At 38.1% G+C, this 16,604-nt stretch overlaps 2 pseudogenes; both read right to left on the bottom strand.

The window, feature by feature from the left end:
* Positions 1 to 4,787: 4,787 nt before the first annotated feature.
* LOC145985456 (glucose dehydrogenase [FAD, quinone] pseudogene) lies at positions 4,788 to 6,635 on the bottom strand (annotated as a pseudogene).
* A 7,390-nt stretch (positions 6,636 to 14,025) lies between these two features.
* On the bottom strand, positions 14,026 to 15,849 carry LOC145985451 (glucose dehydrogenase [FAD, quinone] pseudogene; annotated as a pseudogene).
* Between the last annotated feature and the right edge of the window lie 755 nt (positions 15,850 to 16,604).

The following is a 16,604-nucleotide window of genomic DNA, read 5'->3' as shown; positions in this document are numbered from 1 at the left end:
ATAAAATTGCAAACGGTAAAATAGAGATTTCCACCCAAAAATAAAGTAAAAATATATTTCACCTTTATTTCAATAAATTATTAAATAAAATGCAAACATTTGTTGCTAGTGCTATTAAAATAAAATTGGGCAGTAGAACGGGAATCGAACCCATAACCTTCGGGACGTGATACTTATTCGCTACTATGGGGCTACCTGGCCACTTTAAAGTCATACAATAGCATCTCCTCATCAAGGCACTTTTAAAGCATCGAAACCTTCAAGCGCTTTTCCTCGGATCTTTTCTTCTTTTAAGTCCACTTTATGCACAGTAAGAAAGCTTATACCGGACTGGACCTACAGTTTAAAGTGGGATCCCAACCACTCACGCATAAACCGGGTATCAAACTTTTCCTCGGAAATTGCTGGCTAACGTGCGATATTATCAATACTCTTTTCGGGTATGGATGTTTGTGTTTGTTCCAATGAGAATAAAGAGAACATAGATAAAAGTGACATGTGTAGCAACTGAGAAAAAAGTAAAGAACTGGGGATACTGAGAAGTAGGTGTATTCCTTTAATTCAATAATAAAAAAAATGCAGGGTACCGTACCACTATAGAAAGTCCCGTCCCAAACCGTAGCCTCTCCTTCTTAGATGAAATCAACAGATATTCGCAGTTTATGACTTGTGTGCTTTTTCCTGAGAAACTTAGATATTTTATTTTAGTTGACAATTTTAGTTCATCATCAGTTCTTCTCTCTTGTTTATTTATATTAATAACTAAATTCCTATTATAGCACGAAAATAAATTTCACTATTCATAAGTCATGCATTGTCAACTGTTAAAAAATAATGCATTGTTCTCTGCAGTTTTGGGTAGTAAGTACAGTTTATGTAATTACATTAAACGTGACAGATCAAATGTTTCACATCAGATAGACACTTGAGAGAACGTGGGAATATAATCAAAATGTCCATCAGCTATTCATTGATTTCACAAAAGCATATGATTCGGTCAAAAGAGATACGGTAAATTATATAATATATTAGTCGAGTTTGGAATACCTAAGAAGCTTGTTAATATGATAAAAGTATGCACCAGTGAAACAGAAATTTAAATTCATATGGGTATTAATGTGTCTGACAAATTTACAATTCATGATGGATTAAAACAAGGAGATGCATTATCTCCATTGCACTTTAATTTTGCCTTAGAATATGCTGTTAGGAAGGTAAAAGAAACTAACGAAGGACTAAATTAAATGGTGTGACTCAGTTGTTATCATATGCAGATGATATAGACTTATTAGGGGATGATATAAATACAATTAAGAATAATGCTAAAATATTTTTCAAAACTGCTAAAGAGATAGGTTTGGAAGTTAACAAAGAGAAAACTAAATATTTGCTTGCAGGCGGAAACCAAGTGTTAGGTAATAATCGAAATCTAATTATTGATAACAACTCGTTTGAACCACTTTCCAAATTCAAATACTTAGGAGTAATATTAACAAGTGAAAATTATATTAAAGAGGAAATAAAAAGTAGGCTTAATTCAGGAAATGCATGTTACTTTTCTCTTCATAAACTTTTGTCTTCTAAATTCTAGAGGAAATAAAAAGGAGGCTTAATTTAGGAAATGCATGTTACTTCTCTCTTCATAAACTTTTGTCTTCTCGTTTAATATCATAGAAGCTAAAAGTTAAAATATACAAAACAGTAATTTTGCCTGTAGTATTATATAGGTGTGAAACTTGGTCCCTTACATTGAAAGAGGAACATAAATTGAGAGTATTTGAAAATACGATGCTTAGGAAAATATTTGGACCTAAAAGGGATGAGGAGACAGGTGAGTGGAGAAGGTTACATAATTTGTATTCATGTCCAGATATTATTAGAATAATTAAATCAAGAAGACTTAGGTGGGCAGGCCATGTGGCACGAATGGGAGAGGAAAGAGGAGTTTAAAGGATTCTTGTTGGGACACCTGATGGTAAGAGACCCGTAGGAAGGCCAAAACGAAGATGGAGTTGGACCTAAAGGAAATCTGTAATGATGGAAAAGAGTATATAGATCTTGCTCAGGATAGGGACAGATGGAAGGCCTGTGTTGCTTCAGCCATGAACCTTCGGGTTTAAGAAGGCTAGAGAGTTAGTTAGTTAGTTCTCTGCAGTTTTGAATGCAACATTCAGGTTTTCTGATCGTGCATCTTACATCAGGATATGATCATTTATAAGTTGGTTTAAGGGAAATTCTCCATTTTTAGTATTTCAATATATGATATCAATATCACATTGCAAAAACCGTTATTAATGGTTTCATTGTAATTTTCTGGGAATAATGAAAAAATCGTATTACTTTTCATCTTTGCTGCTTTCAGATTGCCAACATACGAAGTGGCATGTAATTCAACAGGTTTTTAAAAAACCTGAGTTTTATAAATAAGGTTGGATGAAATTTGACAAAAAAAGTTACCTTCCGCTGGGGTCCAACTCAGCTTGACCGCATGTTAGTCCAACACGCTAAGCAACACTCCAAACGAGACAACACGAAACGATTTTGCAAGTAGTCCACCAAAACGAAAGTTTATTTTCAGATTGCTAATTCCCAAGGAATAACATGCCTAGCCAGGTGTGTCTTGCGTTTTCTGTACTTTTGTTGTTTGAGTAGCTTTGGTCTCTCCCTAAGTTAATGTTTTTTAAACGAAGATGATAAATAGACACACGGGAATAATCCACCCTCGCAATAAATCCCGAACTCAAACCTGGAACCTTTGATGCGAGGTGTGTTTCTTGTTCTAACTATATCTGTGTGTTTTCGTTAGATTCATAGTATTTCGTGAGTAGATATGAAGGAAGTAAATAAATAAGTGGGTGGAAGGGACAGGAGAATCGTAGCTACGGAACTATTGAGAAAATATCCTTCGCCAAGATAGAGAATATCTACATCCCTTGTGATAGAGAACCTATTAGAAGAATGAAAGGACAGATTAAAATATTAAATTTGATGTGTATCCTTTCGTTAAAATGCCCGTGACTAGTATACAAGCAGCAGAATTACAATGTTGTTTGGGTTGTCTAGTCACAAGGCGCTTGGTGGTCAGACATGGATGGCTTGCTTGAGTGCTTCTTCAATAGTCTCGTTACAACCCAGAAGTGTCCGTGACTGTACAAAAGGTAGGCGAATGAAAGGAGGAAGATAGTGCGAAGGGGAAGATCGGAGGTGAGAGGATTCTGTGTTTGGCTTTGGGTGTAGGAGGAAGGAAAAGGCTCGACTGGAGGGAGATGGGAGTGTACTGAAAGGAGTTCAGGAGGTAGTAAAAGTTATTGTGTGACTTGAATGAACATAGGAGGATTTATTCATCAATTATTCAAGTACGAGACAGGTAATTCCTTTGTCTAATTATGTCCCTGCGGATTCAATGTTAAAACTCATAAACTCCAATTTGTGTGTCGCCATTCATTTCAAAAATATTTATACATTTATGTACATTAAGGCACCTCTCAAGACAAAGGCTAAATCTAAGCGAGTAGCTATGAGTTAATGCCAAGCAGATATGATCTCAGCAGCTAGCAGTGTTACACGAAGTAAGGCTAGGTGTAATACGTGGTAATAGACCTTTGCTAGCGCTGTTATACGATTTATTTATATTGTAGGTATAGCTGTGCATTCACTAGTTGTAGCGAAAATTTCACTATACCTCCATTTCTTCTCGACGTTTTCAGGAAAATTTTGCATGCAGCAACAGTGTCAAAAATTGTTAACAAAAACGGGTACTTGTGCATGAACTTTATAAGGGCAATATGGATAATCCAGATAGATATCCTGAGATCTCAGATTATAGATATCCGCTTAATTTAGTTTATTATTGTCTGAGTAATTCCGATATCCAGATTATCAACTGACACATACCAACATAATTCGGTCGATGGTTATCTGAATGTATTGTCTGACACAATTTAATACTCTCTCTTAATATTGGTAACAACATGGTGTTACAACATAGCACCGTATAGTCATAGACTATAAAGTAGACTTAAGAAATTACATCAAATTTTACCTACAAGGAACGATGAGGCTGCCGCCCCAGGCCCAGATGCAAAAGGTTCGCCGAATGAGCAAAAAAAAAAAAAAAAAAATGAAGAGTATTTAAGAAAGATGAAAATATCGGCGCTCTTAAAATTAATATTATTGATATCTTGCAAAGAAAAATATATGAACACTGTCTTCCTCGCTTTGCTCCCAATGCAATTTCTGTCAAAGTGAAATTCAGATTTATCCATGTTGGTGTGATGTGTAAGGTGCACCCAGGAATATCCCGATTGATAACTGAAAGCACTCGCGGGGAGGTTACGATAATTGAAAACTGCCAAAATCCTCAAATTAAGCGTTTTGATGAAGTGCTTGTGAAGGTATTAACTACATTTAATTTGGAGAACTTCAGTGTATTAATTTATGTCAGTTATAAAATAATTGTTTACAATTTTCTTGGTGCTTTATTATACCAATTTTGTATTTTAAAAAAAATATGTACATAATTTTTACAATGGTGTTGTATTGATGTGTCACTGTAACTCATTATAAATTATCCACAGGATATGGAAATGAATAATACTAAACTCACACATGAAGCATTTCTGGCCCCAACAGGGACTAGTAGCTTTGCTACAGTTATTATATTATAATAGTTTTATTGGAAATAAAGCGCTCTACGAGGAGGCAGGTAGTACAAATGTGTGCCTTTATAATTCATACATAAATATATCTATACATACACACAAAAACACACACACTCAGGCAACAAATCAAAAGTGCACATGCGCTACTTGATAACTGGATATCGTACTAGAAATGATTGCTCGTAAATATGTGTTCTTTATCATATCGGCTCCCTTTTCTGCTATCATAACAGTAGCCGCTTGTGTGTTCCCCTTTACAACAACGGGCATTATTGACGCATCCATTACTCTTAAATTTTGAATTCCGTGAACTTTAAGTTCCGAATCTACAACAGCACTCTCATCAGATAGAGGACCCATTTTGCATGTACCCACGCTATGTGCAGAACAATCTCCATAGTTCCTGATTACACAGATCCAATATTCGTCGCTGTCAAACTCGTGTTCTGTACATCTTGGCATTGGCATCGTGTTTAGCTTTGCACCGGATGCACGCAAGGCAGATGTATTAACCAACATTTCAGCATATCGGATCCCTGCGAGCAACAGTTTTGCATCCTCGGGGTCGCTTAAGGATCTAGGATTGATGAGAGGTGGGTCGTAGGGATTCGAACTCTGTAATCTTAATTCTCCACGGCTTTTTGCATAAAGATTCACAGGTGCAATCAGAAAACTTTCTGTTCCGGATACCTCGTCCCCATAACTGACAGCAAAACCTGTACGAGGAAGGAACAATTGGGTGTCTGCCACGAGTGGAGGATTGGTCTCTAGGACTCGAGCAAAAATGCCCACTTGTGTTGTTCCTCGTCCTGCTAGAGGACCTTCACCAGATTCGTAATACAGTTCATAATTTTCTATCGTTTCCCTCTCAATCTTTGGGATATCTGTCATAACATGAAAACCATCCCTGAGATAATTGTGTGTATGGAAATTGTGCCCCACCTTCAAATCTTGGATTACAGGAATATTCAGTTCCTCCAGATGTTCCCTTGGCCCAATTCCCGACAGCAAGAGAAGCTTAGGAGAACCAATAACACCTGCAGACAAAATGACTTCTTTCCGAGCATGTATTAACCTCGTTTCATTGAATCTATCAAACTGAACTCCCCAAACCCTATTTGATCTAGGATCTACCACAATCCTCGTGGCGTATGAGCACTTTGCAATGTGTAAATTCCTTCGACATCTATTTCTATGCAGAAAAGCTTTAGCAGTGCTAGATCTACGTCCATTGAATTGAGTGGCCTGTTCGTTCATGACGCCTATGTGATGTTTCCCGTTAAGGTCAGTTTCAGGTAAACCTAACTCATTTGCACCCTTGATTAGAACGTCTACCAGCGGATGTTTGTAAAGGAATCGCTGAACGGGAATATAGCCCCCAGTGCCATGGTATTCTGTATTTGTAAATTCTTCATCCTTGTTGTCCTCAGACTTCTTGAAATATGGCAGAACATCCTTGTAACTCCAACCAGGATTACCCATTGCTTCCCATTCATCAAAGTCCGTCTTGCTTCCCCTCAGGTAAGTCATTCCGTTCACTGTGGACGTTCCACCCAGAGACTTTCCTCCAACAAATTGACATCTTCTTCCAGGGTATGCTAAGCATGCATTTTCCTGAGGTACTGATTTTACCTTCCAAGACATCGGGGTCCCAAGAAGATATGTGTTAAAGGCTGGAATGTTAGATTTCTCAGGTACGTCACCTCCTTCTTCTAGTAGGAGTACGTTCCATTCACTAATCTCAGAAAGTCTAGTAGCCACAACAGCCCCCGCAGTTCCTCCACCAACAACAATGAAGTCGTATTGTGGAAGCAGCGTCATTTCATTGTTGGGATAACCATCCGTATTGTTAGTTCGGCACTGTCTTTGATAAATGGCTGTTACAATGCTCATGAAAGATAAGAAGCAATGTCCACAACTGACATATTCATGACAGTACGTTGGTGGGACGTCTCGCGTGTCAGTGACTTCCATTCTCTGGCAATAGGTCAGAGAGAGACTGAAATAAATAAAAATACACATGTAGTAGTATTCATGAATAGTAAAGAGAGGGACAGAGACATTTTGTAAATGGTGGTTATCTATCTACCCAAATACTCAACTTAATATACGAGTATGTGAAATTTATTTTTTTCGACAAATGATGACACAAAACATTGTTCCAATGAGGCAGTCATGTGTACTATTTTGTACACTACAGAAATTTTACCGTATGGAAGCTCAGAGTACGGAATGAATTGAGGATACGCTTTGTCTTCTTTCTACTTTAGATAGTTAAAAAATTTGGACTGAATCATCTCGATTTGAAAAGTATTAGTCGTACGAATACGTCTACTACTAATATTAGTTGAAAAAGTAGGCGACTAATTTTACGACCAATTAGCCGATATTTTTTTTTCTACTTACTACTAGTTATTCGATGGTGGAAATCAGTAAATGGTGCCCCTGTATCTCGGATACTACTAGAGCTGTGAAAACATATTTAGGTTGACGAGTACATTTTGCAAATAGTAAATCACTGTAATATAAATTAACGCCATTGGTCCATCTGTCTAAGTATACATGAGTGAAATGATCGAAAGTCATTTGTCGATCTCCAGAAAAATCAACAAATGTAATGGTGTAAAATGGCTTGTAGATTCGTTATGGCAACCATCCTTTCACAAAGGCTAGAGAAGTCCAGAAACATAGAACAGTGAAAACAGCTAAATATGGGCTAAGGGACACCAGAAGATATAGCTAAGAACGTCTAAAGTCAGTCTGTACATGAAGACAAAGCGATGTGAAGGAGAAATTATGAGTACGTTGAAAGTGATAAAGTCAGAAGGTTACCCGGAGAAGAAATTCAGGAAGCAAGGGAGGAACAGACAAAGTTCAAAATTAGAAATTGTTGTGTGTAGAGAAAACACCATCTCTTTAGTTTACAGCTGAGATTTGTAATAGAGTCTGGTAGAACATGCAGTTAATATTGCAGCATTGCTACTTGATAGTCTCTGAAAAAGAACTAGGTATATTACTAATAATGAATATAATGAGCGCAAATGTTTTGAAGAAGATGAAGAGCTATGCAGCTGTAAAAGTTACGACTGGTGTGCACATTTTTTATAATCAGGACATTCTTTGCCAAGTTTCCTGTTGATATCGTGACAATGAGAAAAACAATGTCATCGCATAAGTTGGACCACTTTAGAAGGGAGTCAGCTGAATTCTGGAAGACTTCGTCACTCATCCCCTCCCCTCTTTTCGGAGTGTTAAACACAGAATATGGACATCAGTCAAATTTTCTGTGTGGAGAAAAGGCTGCACCAACAGAACTTGAATATTTTACAGTTTAGTCTGTACTAGCGATAAAGTTCACGCTTTCCGAACTCCGTGGCGGAGTGGTTAGCACATTGTTCTACGACGCCAGGGGTATCGGGTTCGAGTCTCGGCCTGAATATGGGTGTTCTTTGTAAGCAATGTCATTATGTTATCACCCATTCTCATCTTCGCGATTAAGCAAAAGTGACAGAAAAGCAAAAAATATATATACACATCAAATCAATAAAGTTCACATCAACTTACCTTCTATAAATTGAATTATATGTACACAAAGTTTCCGTTTTATGAACAAATTAATTCTGTGAAAATTAATAATGAGATTCTTCCAGTGAAAACTCTAGAGCAGAGCAAGCTAACATGTACCACGATCTACAGAAGCAATTCCAAGTAAAAAAAACAATCTCATTAAGAAGATAGTTAATGGAATCTTATCGGTAATTTGTTGACGACCAGCGGCGGCTATTAGACACCATTCAAACCAGTCAGCATTGGCGGCTGGTGGTTCTGGTCTATGGCTATACACTTCAACCTCGCGTTCAGAAGAGCTATCATCCCTCCCAATTAGTCACACCAGTTTTTGTTTACACAATGGTGCTAATTGTATTTGTATTGAGAATCCAAGTTATGACACACCTTTTACTGATAAAGAGACTATGTCAGAGTTGTACTACACATAATTTTTTAAAAAAACCATGCAAATGGGTTGTTTTACGTAGATCACGAGAGGAGCGATACACATAAATACTCACAAAATCACCCACAATCCAGAAATACGATTGCTGATCACATTCACAAAATACCAATTTACGTACAGCCTACTTCCATGGCGTAATGGTTAGTACAGCACGCTACGACGCCAGAGGTTTTGGTTTCGAATCCTATCCTGGGCATGGGTGTTCCTTATGAGTGTCTCTTCACCAATTTTATCACATGGTTAATCATCCTCACTAGGGGATCGGGATCAGGAAATACCGAGTGGTCATTTCAAAAACTTGTAAATTGTCGACGTTTTCTGCATTGTAAGTGTCTGGAACTTATCAGAAATTGTTAGCTTTTATTCGAGAAATGAAAAAAAAAATTCGAACATTCACCGTCGCGAATGTCGGGATGTAAAAAAAATTCCCGTCCCGACCAAAAAAATTCTGTCCCGCAAACCCCTAATCCTCACCGTCACGATTAGCCAAAATAAGAAGAAAAGAGACGTTAGTTAACAAAAATAAAATAAAACAAATTTAAGTACACAGGACAAATTAAAAAAGAATAAGACTACACATGCAACCAAATTTTCATCATCCACTAGATGTAACCATAAACTACAATGCTTTGTAAGGAACAATAATATCGCCATCATTTAGTATAATTAGCATGCTTTAATAATATATAATATGTTTCTCCAATATATACAATATATACACACATACGTCTAAGTTTAATGCCAGGCATACAGTTCAGCGCAGATGTCAATTATTTCCATTTTTATTATTTGTTCAATTAGTTCATTGTCATAAAGATCCTCGAAACCCTAATCAAATGAAACTAACTCTGACCAGCAAATTTACAAAAATTATCTCAAATCAGTGGCATGCATAAGTTACTCATTGACATATGCACCGAAATAACGAATTGAATTTACTGTTCTATGACAATTATATAGATTTAAACTCTGATTAAATTTCAGTTGGACTTCCAAGTAACAAATACAATTCAGAATGCCTAAATGACACCAATTCCCACAACATAATCAATGAATTTAAGTCCAAACCGCTGACATTTTTCAAGTAACTCTAGATCTACTGCGTATTTTTCCTTGACCTTGCATCGTTGATACGGTGTCTCCAATCTTGCCTAGTACCATTCTCCGTCACAAGTTGAAGTGCATCCGATTCACATGTCTCTCATCCAGGAATCACGAGATCTCACCATGCCATCCCACTAGGCTCCTATGCCATTTTTGTTGAAATTGAAATCCAAAGACACGATACATCTTGTAGGGTTCATCAATAATAACACAGGAGTACTCTAAACTACACCAAGAAGTGTGAAGTATTCTCAGCTTCGTCTCTTTCAGTGTGCCATCTCGAATGAGGTACTTACAATCTAAAGGTACAATCACATTTATGAACTGCGCGTCACCACACTCTGCTGTGGTTTTTCTCGAGAAAAACCTATCTTTCTTTATATTTTTCTTTATGATAAGCAAAGGCATCTCATTGTTACAATGTAAGCCGTTGTTTATGAGCAGAGGCGCAACCACGAATTTTTGTTTGGGGACGGCAAGTACCAGGAGGATAAACGTGACAATAATAATAATAGGAATAATAATAATAATAATGACATTATTATTATTATTATTATTATTATTATTATTATTATTGGCGTTTTGTCCTGTTTTTTTTAAGCCCTTCAATTTCACATTATGTGTTCCTTATGATAATATGATAATTATAATAATGGAAAACAAGCACACAAACTGTATTTTTGAAAGACAAAATGCCTAATATAATTCCTTTTGTACATATGACATGTGTAACTTTCATGTAGAACATACGTTTTTTTCAAATAGCTATGCAACATGGAGCGACGTAAAATAAGAATATACATACGTAACATGTTAACACTAAATTGTGCACGTATTCAATGTTTCTTTAATACATATAAGTATATTATTTAAATACATTACATAATTAATTCATCCATCTCGTAACAAACCAACAGTGGGCCTCACCCATGGCGCAGTGGTAGCGTCATTGCCTTGTAATCAAGGGGTCCCAGGTTCGATACCCGGTGGAGGCACAAGTGGTTCGGATCCCACTTTAAACTGTAGGTCCAGTCCCGATTAGCCTTACTGTGCATAAAGTGGACTTAAAACACCAACTCAAACCAGACAAACCAACATCAAAGATGATATAAATTGTCTCTCACATGTGTGTGCTCCTTTTCCTCAAAACAATTGTTCATATATTAAAACAAAACTGTTTAGCAGCAACAGTCTGAAGTACAACAGTCTCTAGTAATTTACAATACATTACAGAAAAGAATGATATTGCTCGCTTGGCTCGCAAGAAAATTTTTAGATCCAATTCTTGCAAACTGAAAATAATATTGATTTAATAGGGCGCAAATAATTTCGCGGGGCGCCATGGCATTCTCTCTTTTACAACTTTTTTTATTTAGATAGTTCGGTGCCCAGACACAACTCCTGCCGCTCCTTGGCTACGGCTCTGAGCTTGATGAGACTGTAAGAAAAGCAGGTATTGCAAGCGAAGCGATGAAGAAAATTTTACGAAACGTATTTTTATTTGCGTAAAATTTGAAATAGAGGGGTGCAATTGCCCCACTGTGCATCTCCTGCATGTGCTCTTGGCCGTCTGGAAGAAAAATTGCAATAAATATATGAAAACTAATTCCATATTGAGTATCATTTTGTCCTGCTACTCTTAGATTCTGTTAGCCTTGCGTTTCTTAACATCAGTGTTTTCCCCCCTTAGCCCCCTTAGAATTCTTTCCCGTCCAATATTGGTGGGTAATGCCCCCTGCCCAACCCGTGGTTGCGCCACTGCTTATGAGTTGGTTACTTCCCCCTCAATGACAGTGCAAATGTCCTTCTCTTCCTCGTTCAAATTGAGGCACCAAGACGCTCTGAGCTACTAAGCCATTGTCATTTTAGGAACTGTCGAAAATTCTCTTTTCTAAGAAAGAAGGAACCTGAAATTTGCAATGATGCGTGAGTTCTCTCGGCTCGTCACACGGTCTAGAATGAAACTGAGTTGCAACATTACATGACGGAACATGGATGCCAGCGCATGCCTCTGGAAGAGGAAGGGGGGAAGCTTGCATTTTTTTTTTTTTTTTTGTTTATATGGCATTCCTTTGGGAAGCTTAATGTCACAAGCATATCTGCTTTCTATACCCGCCTGCTGAAAACAGCGAGAGAAGTAGCTAGCTCACTTAGACCAACTCCATTTAAGAATAAATACTAGTGAAGCACGAAAACATAGATAAGGCGAAGTGGCGTGGTAAAACTTGATATCTTCAAATCAGTTCGAAAACAGATTTCTTTAGGTTTCACGTGAAACTGTACGTATAGCCAAAGCACCCATTACCAGATATTTACATACACAGTGTACTTCACGCCACATTCGCAAGACGACATCATAATACCGGATTGTGTTACACTATATTAAATTATATGCATTTATTCATTACACACCAGAGCCGTAGTTAGAGATTTCTGCGCCGGAGAAATACTATATGTTGTAGCACCTTCTCCACAAAATGCGGTGCTCCACCATTCCTCCTAAGGCAGGAACCCTATTATTAACGGTCGCCAGAGCACAGACGAGAATTGGCAATTTCATTTATATAAAAATCAAGAGGATGTAACACGCGAGGGCCAACTTCGGTTCCGTTCACCTCGCTTCAGCTTGCATGAATGCCTCCTCGAAAATTAAAACAGGCCTTTGGTATTCCTCAAGTACCACCAGGATCACAGCGTTGCAGGATTTTGTATAATCTAAGTACTCTTGGTGTTGTGTGATAAAATGAGCAGGCAAAGACTAGTTTCCGGCTAGCACCAACATAAGTCTGTGATAGCATAGAATACAGGCTCTTTCTTCTCAGTTGCTTGGTAGAAAATTTGAAAAGTTTCATGCACATACATAATATATATGTATAGTTTGTGTATGTCTGTGTAGACCACAATCTTCTCCCCACCCCCCGCCAAAATCAATCTTCAATGATTTCGCGCCCTGGTAGGGTATGTAGCTGCCTGGCAAAGTCCTCATTCCGTAAATTCACGAACTGCATGAAATCAGAAAAAGACATATATTCCCCCCTCGTTTTCAGAAAACCTGTTTCACAACCCACCCCTGTCCTTTCTGTGGTGAAGGACACTCCAGTGGGACAATGAATCTCCCCCCCCTATTTACTGCGAGCAGCAAAAGAAGACGGCTGCGCCATCTACTGGCCACCGATGGAAATGCAATTTCAAAGCGCAGCGAGGTTTAAATGTGGGGTAATCTTCTATACCCTAACTATTCTATGGTGATAGTTACCTGAAAATTCATGCCCCAAATAAAATTATTTTCCTTTACTCAACCTGTCAGCCGCTACCAGGAAAAAGAAGGTGAAATTCCTGCGCTCTCATTTATCTATGTTTGGAAAGTAGTGATGTCATGCATCAAATAATTGCTGCATGTTTCTTGGAGCTACAAAGAAGATGTTAGGTGTGCAAACAGATTTTTTCATGGCAAGTAAATAAGGTTGTTTAAACCAACTTTTATTTTGCTTGTAAACTTTACTTAACTGAACAAACCCTGAGAAACTTATAATTTTGTGCCTGCGACTTGTAAATTTAGCACAAATTGGTAAATATTTTCAACGAGTTTGCAGTTTCTCTGTGTAGCCTGTGCAAAAATCGTTTGAAATATTACATTTAATACGAGTATTCATCAACTGGTTTCTCAAATGTTTAGGAGACAATTCCGACGTTTAGTCAGAGGTTCACATACAGAATATTGGCTGAAATTGGAGTGGAAATGTTTTTCATGTACAGTTTTCTCCATTAGCACGAAAGGGTCCCGGGTTCGATTCCCTGTGGAGGCACACAGTAGTTCGGATCCCACTTTAAACTGTAGGTCCAGTCCCGATTAGCCTTACTGTGCATAAGGTGGACTTAAAACACCAACTCAATCAATCAATCAAAAAACCATTACCACGAACCCTTGAATGGTTGCTTACAACCTGAATATTGCAAAATTTTGATTTTCCCATTTTGTTTTCCAAGAACTCTAAATTTTGAAACTGGCCTCTGTTCTGAAATTTTATTTACTTTTGATTTCTTACATATCTTAAATATGTCCATGGCATTGGGGAAAATGTTTTAAAGAGTTTTACATTATTTTCTGTAGATTCATTTATATTGGAAATATAAGCGACTTTCGAATAACAAAGTATTAGTACAACTTTGTGCGTTTGAGATACATACAATGATTCACAAATAGGTAAACTACATGACACACTTATCTCCCTGTTCTTTGTGCCACTAAACTAAAATATTTTTATGCGCCACTGGATACAACCATTGGTTCTTTATCATATCGGCACCCTTTTCGCCTATCATAATAGTAGCAGCTTGAACATTTCCCTTTACAATAACAGGCATTATTGACGCATCCATTACTCTTAAATTTTGAATTCCATGAACTTTAAGTTCCGAATTTACAACAGCACTCTCATCTGCTGAAGGCCCCATTTTGCACGTACCTACAATCTGGAAGAACCCTTCTGCATAGTTCCTGATTACACAGACCCAGTATTCGTCACTATTAAACTCGTGTTCTACACACCTTGGCATTGGAATTGTGTTGAATTTTGCACCGGATGCAAGCAACGCAGATGTATTAACAAATTTTTCAGCATATCTGATCCCTGCGAGCAAGAGTTTTACATCGTCAGGATTACTAAAATATCTTGGATTGATGAGAGGTGTCTGGTATGGATCTGCACTCTGTAATTGTAATTCACCTCGACTTCGAACGTAAAGATTGGCAGGTGAAATCAGGAAGTTTTCTGTTCTGGATTCCTCGTCTCCATAACCGACAGCGAAACCGGTTTGAGGAAGGAACAATTGGGTGTCTGCCACGAGTGGAGGATTGGTCTCTAGAACTCGAGCAAAAATAGCTACTTGAGTTGTTCCTCGTCCTGCTAGAGGCCCTTCACCAGATTCATAGTAGAGTTCGTAATTTTCTTGGGTTTCCTTTTCAATCTTTGGGACATCTGTCTTAACATGAATACCATCCTTGAGATAATTGTGTGTGTGAAAGTTGTGTCCCACCTTCAAATCTTGGATTACAGGAATATTCAGTTCCTCCAGATGTTCCCTTGGCCCAATTCCCGACAGTAAGAGAAGCTTAGGAGAACCAATAACACCTGCAGATAAAATGACTTCTTTGCGGGCATGAATTAACCTTGTTTGGTTGAATCTATCAAACTGAACTCCCCAAACTCTTTTTGATCTAGGATCTACCACAATCCTCGTAGCGTATGAGCACTTTGCAATGTGTAAATTCCTTCGGCATCTATTTCTATGCAGAAAAGCTTTAGAAGTGCTATATCTACGGCCATTATATTGAGTGGCCTGTTCGTTCATTACACCTATGTGATGTTTCCCGTTAAGGTCTGTTTCAGGTAAACCTAATTCATTTGCACCCTTGATTAGAACGTCTACCAGTGGATGTTTATAAGGGAATCGCTGAACGGGAATATAGCCCCCTGTTCTATGGTATTCTGTGTTCGCAAATTCTTCATCCTTGTTGTCCTCAGACTTCTTGAAATATGGCAGAACATCCTTGTAGCTCCAACCAGGATTACCCATTTCTTCCCATTCATCAAAATCCGTTTTGCTTCCCCTCAGGTACACCATTCCATTTACTGTGGTCGTTCCACCCAAGGACTTTCCTCCAACAAACTGACATCTTCTTTCCGGTTGTGCTAAGCAAGCACCATCCTGAGGTACTGATTGTAGCCTCCAAGACATGGGAGTGTCAAGAAGAATGTTGCTAAAGGCTGGAATGTTTGATTTCTCCGGTGCGTCACCTCCCTCTTCTAGTAGAAGTACATTCCATTCGCTGATCTCAGATAGTCTGGTGGCCACAACAGCGCCCGCAGTTCCTGCGCCAACAACAATGAAGTCGTACTGGGGAAGCAGCTCCATTTCATTGTTGGGATAACCTTCCGTGTTCTTAGTGCGACATTGTCTTTCAAAAATAGCTGTTACAATGCTCATGAAAGATAAGAAACAATGTCCACAACTGATATATTCTTGACAGTACGTTGGTGGAACTGCTCCCATGTCGTTGACCTCCATCCTTAGGCAATGGCTCAAAGAGAAACTGAAATGAATAAAAACATACATGTATTAGTTTTCATGAATAGTAAAGACAGAAACGGGGAAATTATTGGTAAATGGCGGTCATCCGCTTGACCAAATACTGAACCTAATAAATTCAAGAAATGCTTATTTCAGTTTCAGTAATTTCAACCTGTTGTAGGGGTGTAAGGGAGCAGACCAGTACCCAGGGGAGGCCATGCGCCCCCCCCCCTCGAGCCATGAAATATTTTAATGCAAATCTACAAAAATAACATGGGTAATTCTTAACATTTTGCAAGATTAGATTAGATTTTCTTCTTGTATAAATGAATGGGTTGTCTTTGGAGAGAGGCAGACTCCAGACGTCTGCAGTCTACTATATTTAGCAATTTTAGTTTTATAACCATTTATGAGAAGCTACTAAATGTTCCAATTTGGTCGGGACAGTTCACCATGTTGACTCCCTGTTTTGACTTTTTTCGAACTGCAGTCTTGATGAGAAAATGTCCTCCTTTTGTGGTTAATTCAAATTCAGACATGTTCTTCATTATAAGGATAATTCCATAGCGTTGGTGGTCACATTGAGGGTACGAATTCCCATGGCGGAGGGGGATCTCCCACCTCCCCACCAACTATGTAGTTCTATTAAAATTTTCCCCCATTAAAATTTTCCGAGGGTAAGAGTTTGTGTTTTAACAAGGAAGATAAGCAATTAGTTTGGACATGAAACATACTTTAGTAAGAATAACATC

The sequence above is a fragment of the Lepisma saccharinum genome, chromosome 1 (assembly GCF_977018435.1).
Source record: "Lepisma saccharinum chromosome 1, izLepSacc3.1, whole genome shotgun sequence".
Lineage (NCBI taxonomy): Eukaryota > Metazoa > Arthropoda > Insecta > Zygentoma > Lepismatidae > Lepisma > Lepisma saccharinum.
Note: the sequence above shows the minus strand (reverse complement) of the source record. Positions and strands in the feature narration are given on the sequence as shown.